At 32.5% G+C, this 6,709-nt stretch overlaps 1 long non-coding RNA gene across 1 annotated transcript; it reads left to right on the top strand.

Annotated features, from left to right (window-relative positions):
• Positions 1-4,990: 4,990 nt before the first annotated feature.
• On the top strand, positions 4,991-6,398 carry LOC127846928 (uncharacterized). The gene is made up of 3 exons (XR_008033736.1): positions 4,991-5,126; positions 5,907-5,985; positions 6,277-6,398. It is a non-coding gene; the product is annotated as an uncharacterized LOC127846928 (long non-coding RNA).
• Positions 6,399-6,709: the final 311 nt, after the last annotated feature.

Below are 6,709 nucleotides of genomic sequence, written 5' to 3'. Positions count from 1 at the left end.
ATAAGGCTTTGTTCATAGGCTTACTGGCATTGGAATCAATATAAGAAAACCAACATTCATTTTGAATTGTGTTTCAAATACAAGGCTATGCATACTAAAATGATTGCACAATCATTTAAAATAATTATTGCTTAACTGACAAATAAACAATATACGTTGAATACACATATTTGGTATTTTCATAATAGTTTATAATATTAAAACACATCGACTTCTGTTTAGGTATATCAAGTGGTTTTTAATCATAGTTTTTCATTGTTATTAACACTACTTCGATATAATATTAAAAGTGCGAAACTTCATAGGTATATTTTACACAAAAAATTGCAATTCGAGGAGAAGTTAGAAAAATAAAATACTAATTGTCAATGCATATACGAGAAGCCGATATGTTATCAGAAATTATTTGTAATATATATAACTGTTTTGTATGATGCTGGTTTCTAAATTTACATAGCACATACACTTTTATTAACTGCAGTTCAGCGTGACATTAAACGATGTACTTGTGTTCTTCAGTCAGATTAATAAACAGTTACACTATTAAATACAAGACTCTAGCTCTTCGCAAAATTTTCATTCCTATACCAAAGTTAAATGCTCAAAGCAAAATGTTAGGACGCACATAATAGTAGAACAACGTATTGACGAATATACACGTGAAATTGTAATGTAATTACCATCACGATAACACATGCGTACATGTCTTGGAAAGGAAATACGCACATTAAATACAATAGACCACTGCGATACACAGCAAATGAGAAATGTCAAACGCTTTTCGGATTTTCGCGCCTAATAGTGTTGACTTTGAACTGAAGATTGACTTAGCCTGGGACTTTTCCATTAGCACCAAACCGATGAGCTTTCCCTTTGATGTTACGAATGCGCCAATTGTGTTTTTGTTCTAATGCTTTACGCGTTACCATATTCAATAGTATTCGCTGTTTTTTTTGTGGTAGAAATAAACGTCAACTGATCAAAATGAATGCAGTATCGGTACATATAGATATGCTCATTTCAGTAATTACACACACGCCTATTATACATTTAAATTTAGCAATACAATGGAATTCATTTTTCTGATAAACGAATTGATGTTATTTAATTTCTCGGTTTCTGCTGTACCATGCATTAGCTTAAGATAACCACTGTTAATGATGTTGCTATTTAAGAGTCTGTTTATTAAGAATACAAATGTATATAAAATAAACGTGTACGCATATGGAACATGCCACATTGTCATATCTATGCGTTTTATCAACTTCTAAAACATGTCTTTTTATTGTCAACATTTATATATTTAACTTTAAGTGCCTTATTTCTGTAGGGACTAAGTGATTTGTTGTTTATAAATCTGCATCACTAAACTAGATAACTAGCACTGTTTTGACAATGAAATACGCGTTTCATTACTTGTATATTTCTTAATGAATGAACATTAAAATGCTTTTGTATTTCAATGCGTATTTCATCGCAAAAGTGTTATTTCAATGAGATATATTTATATCTTTATTACTTGTTTAGAAATTGAGTTACGATTACCCATGGAAATTCGGTACGTTGGCGATTGTTGACAAAACACTGCGACTAAAACGTCCATTCAAGTATAATTTGAAATGCATAACGGTTTCAGCAAAAAGTGATATTGATACCAAACAGTGAAACAAAACACACACATTAATCAGACAAGTTATATCATGAGAATATCACATATTATTGGCAATACGATTGACAAAGAACCCTGCTGTCGTGATATGTCCGACGTTTTTTTGCAAAATCAATGTAAACGTATTACTGGGCGTTTTATCATCAAAGAGAGTATTTAACGGAAACGTTTTACTGGGCGTTTGATAATCGAAGAAAGTACTATTCGTTTTATGTATGTATGTGTTTCTTTTGACCTTTCAGTCAATTATAACTTATAAAAGTTCAAGCACGTAGTTCCAATGTGGTCCTTTGGTTTTTGCTGAAGAGACAGCAAGCAGAAGAGACAGTTTTGATATACAAGGAATCCGGGTACGATACTCTAGCTCTTTGCGAATAGATCGCTTGGTTCTTTTACGTGCACAGTGTAACGCACCGATACACTTGAGAATTACCTGGGTTTCATACCAGTTCATCTCTAGTTGGGTGGGAAACACTTGAAGCATTTCTGAAAAGTCCAGTGCCCGGTCAGGAACTGAACCGGGAATCTCTGGAATTGTAGACCAGTTTGTTACCACTCGACTACCGCACCACCCTTTTAGCCTGACGTATAACGTTATGTTCGTTTTTACTATTTGAACCTTGCTCAATAAGTAAATCCCACGAACACGTTTCTTAAAAATCAAAATCAATCACATAATTGTCTTGGTCAGGAAGCAAACATGCTTTTATTTAAATACTTAACTCATAACTTAGGCAAATACAATCTCAACAATTGATTTATGTTGTTACGCAAAATAACCATGTAATCCATCGTTGTCGTGTCGGTGTACACATCTTTCAAATTCAACTGTCTAACCAAAAGATTAATGGTCGAATATTAATTTTGCAATATCATGCACTACTTCCTGATTATAAAACGGATATTGATTTTTATTTCCATGATCATTTCAATAAAAACCTTATGCAATTTAAGTTAAAGGATGAACTTCTCGAATCTTGCTTTCCTGATGCGTTTCAAGATTATTAAAATAGTCCATTAATCGTGTACACGGCTCGTTGTTTTTGGAGCAGATTACGATTAATAACTTCTTAAAGAATAGGTTTGCGAAACGCATGTAAATATGTTAGTCTATATCGCTGGTGAGGCGTTTGCTTCTTTAATGTTATAGAAATAACCCATCACTGCGAACCAACAAATATTATAATATAAAATTGCTAACGTAAAATCGATTCTAATGGATGATTATTTCTATTTAATGAAAAATATTCTTTAAAAAAAGACGAAATGTCTCGACGAAAATAAAACAGTGAAGTGTTATGAGCCTAAATGCATTGAAACCAAATTTGTGCAAAATCGAAATATTCATACTTGTGTAAATGTCGTATTTGAGACATTTTGAGAATAAATCTGTTGCTTTTTCTTATTAGTCGATTGCGAAAATCTGTTCGTTTCGCTCGTGTTGATGATTTTGTTTACAGCTTTTGAGTAATATTTTAACTTTTATCAAATGAAGCCAACTTTATCATTTAAAGTAATACAGTGTGTGCAAGTTGCTATTTGCAAGATTTATAATGCATGAAAAAGGTCATTAATTACAAACAATAAAGATAATATATTATGAGTGGTAATAGTTTCGAGTGTGTCAGGCGATATCCGACTGCATTATATCTTTCAATTATTTGAAAGCTAATCGATATACCTTAACATAATGACGGGTTGCATATATTGCAATTATGAAGTACGTTTCGTGGCATTTACATGTATGAACATTCTAAATGATTGGAAATAATAACAAAAAAAAAACAATTTGAGCTGCTGCTTAATTATCAATCTCCCTTAAATAACAGTTGTAATAGATACTCAATAATATGAAAAAATCATAACGTAACTTTCATGAAATCTAGTTGTATAATCTTACCCTTTTTTTCTTATTACGCTATTAATGTCAAAACGACTGTATAAATTTTGTACAGTCGTCCAAATGTTATACACGATAATGCTTTTTGAAATTTGTTTAAACATATTTTCAAGATCTATTCTATTTTTTGTAAAAAAAAATCCAAATATTCAATAAAAATTAATTCTTAACATTCGTTTTAAAACAAAAAAAATTAATCAGAGCAGTATTGTTTACATCCAGTCAGGGACAGAACATCTCATCATCATAAACGACTTTTAACTAACAACTTCATACATTACAGGGACCATTTCCCGTTTTGGTAAATTGACAAAATCAATGCGGGGAATCACGTGGTCAGAATTGAGAAAACATGGCCGCCGATGCCTCGATAAGATGGAAAATTTGAGTGTATAAACAGGTACATCTTCCTTATTACTTACTTGTTTTTAATCGGATGACGCCTATCATAGGGCCAGCCGGACGCGGTTTCATCGAGTATCAACCGTTTCCCTCTCGTTGGTCTGAGTGTGGAGATTACTCATGGAATATTTTGAGATTTCCTGAACCGTCAATTGCTGTTGTACACGGACTACCAATAATATAACTGTTTTCACACTAATTAGCACTGTTTAAGTACAAGTTGGTCGTGCGGACGCATTGAAACTGGCAAAAAATGGATACATCGATTGCTAATGGCGTTATTTTCAAGGTAAAGTTGAGTTTCGATTGGTTTTGACACATGGCTGTTATACACGGACAACTTCTAGAACAACTGTTGTTGAGCATGCACATGTCAAGGAATACCGTTTTCTCCGCCGAATAAGTCTAAAACAACGTCGCATTGGCATGTTCTGATACATGTAGCGATACATGTCTTATGTAAACGCACTGAAAATGTTAATTCGTATACGAAATTGGCTATCTGGATCATCAAAATTGTATTTTCAATAGGAATTTTTTTGCTAGCCTCTTTCGGTGAAGCTGCCTTTTGTAATGGCTTGCGAGTATTTGAAAATGTTGCTTTTCCTGCAGACAGTTTTATTTATATTTGTTTTGGATTGCTGTTTTTTGCTTGAAGAAATCCCTTCATGATATTGTCATTTAAGTGAATGTTCAATTGTTTTCAGAACAATTGTTCATGCTAAAGGGACAAGTACATATAAAGACAGGATAACATTTTACCCTATTTCTATACAGTTTGTGACCAGAACATAAAGGATGAATATGATTTGGCATTGGGCATGTATTAAAACAACTTGAAAAATGTATTTTATTTCCTACAGATTGTGTACTGTGTTTTACGCTTTCAGAGATCAATTCATGAAGTATTTTTGTTAAGTATATTTTTGTCGAGTGAATTTATATAACACATTTGATAATGTAGATTAGTAGCATTTTTCGTACCAGGTTAGTATTATCAAGAATATTTGTATTGAAATAATAGTCTTGCATTGGTCTCTTTTCAATACTCGTTTTACATGAGCCGGATAGAGGACAGACTGTACATATAACCTCGAAGCGGGCATAAAACCTTATAGCTACAGACACCAACTCAGACACATTTCAATTCACAAGGTAACTAGTTTATAACAACAATCATCAATAAGCTTTGATCCTATACATTCATTACTGTGGTAATATACAATTTAGGCCAGCGTTACTGCAGGTAAGTATTTCTGTAGTACTTTGCTAAAAATGCTATTAAATTGTGAATTCGTACTGAAAATAAGCCATATCAGACATAGAATAACGTATAATACGTATCAAATATGTTTTGGACACGACATTTATAGTCCAAATAGCAAGATGGATTAATATGGACTTGAAAGCTGCCATCGTTGGGAAAATCAAGAGTGGGGTACAGTTATTTAATCTAAGAAACAATTGGTTAAAAAGTTATGTTTGAAATTACCGTTGTTAAACAAGTCTGTCATACAGTCTAAAGCCATTATCTGATCGAAGTGTTATTGTGGTAACAATCAGAAAATTGTATTGATTTGACTGTTCCTTCATTTATCAAGATTTGGCAATATAACACTTTAGCCCCCCGCCAGAGGTGTGAATACATACTGAATGAACACAATGGACACATTCCGTGTGCATATCCATCCCTCTGGCGGGGGCTAAAATGGTATTTTGCCCAAGATTTTATAATGTTTAGACTAAACTTCGATTATTGACGATTTTAACAGTGTACGAATCAGTTTCCAATATTATATCTCTACTGTATAGCATGTATAAAACAAAAAAAACTTCAAAATATCTAATGCTTTAACAAAGTTGACTCAATGAAACAAATAATATGATCTTAACATAATAGATCTAACACAGTGATCTATAATGTATGTTCATCAGAGATGCAGACAAGATGTGCATCAGCAGATACAGATGAACACCCAAGTTGCAACAGTAACAAGAAAGAGCCTCAGACTAAGTATGTATATATGTATGTATATAACTATTCGTGGACCTAGTTTCATTTATATAAGCTTAAAATTCAACTTTAAACTATATAATGACAATGTCATATTCTTTAAGTTGAAATTATTTGCTAACAATCAAACGGACATACTGAACCAATAGAATCCTGTCATTGTTTAACAATAACCATAATAAACTAGCTGATGGCTATCAATAATCAAAATCAATCAGAACAATGCTCATCTTTTTTTTAAGTAGTTAATAGAGTAAACCAATAAAAACAAAAATATTTAAACACATACAGGTCACTGAGCGAGGTGCAGATGGTGTAATATGCCAAACAGAACAGCTTGGCAGACGAACACGAAAAGTTCTACGAAAGAATCACAGTACAGACTGATATTCTCATTAAAAAAAATCCAAAAATGAGTGACTACAAATGAGGCTATTACCTAAACCGTGTTTCAAAAATATTATATAGGCATTGAAATAATATATTTTGTTCACTTTTTGAATGGTTGTTCCAATGCTGTTAAACCCATATAAACAAACAATGAACCAAACTATCAGTGTATGACTCAGAGATATAAAAGCACAAATATAATGAAAACATTTATATTAATCTGTTTATTTCCTAAGTAAAGTAATTTGCGATAATAGTATCTCTAACTCTTCTCCCATCCGATACAGCCTGAAACATCTCTCCCTTTGCAACCTCTTCTAAAGGTTTCGGATCC

This window comes from Dreissena polymorpha, chromosome 10 (genome assembly GCF_020536995.1).
Source record: "Dreissena polymorpha isolate Duluth1 chromosome 10, UMN_Dpol_1.0, whole genome shotgun sequence".
NCBI lineage: Eukaryota > Metazoa > Mollusca > Bivalvia > Myida > Dreissenidae > Dreissena > Dreissena polymorpha.
Note: the sequence above shows the minus strand (reverse complement) of the source record. Positions and strands in the feature narration are given on the sequence as shown.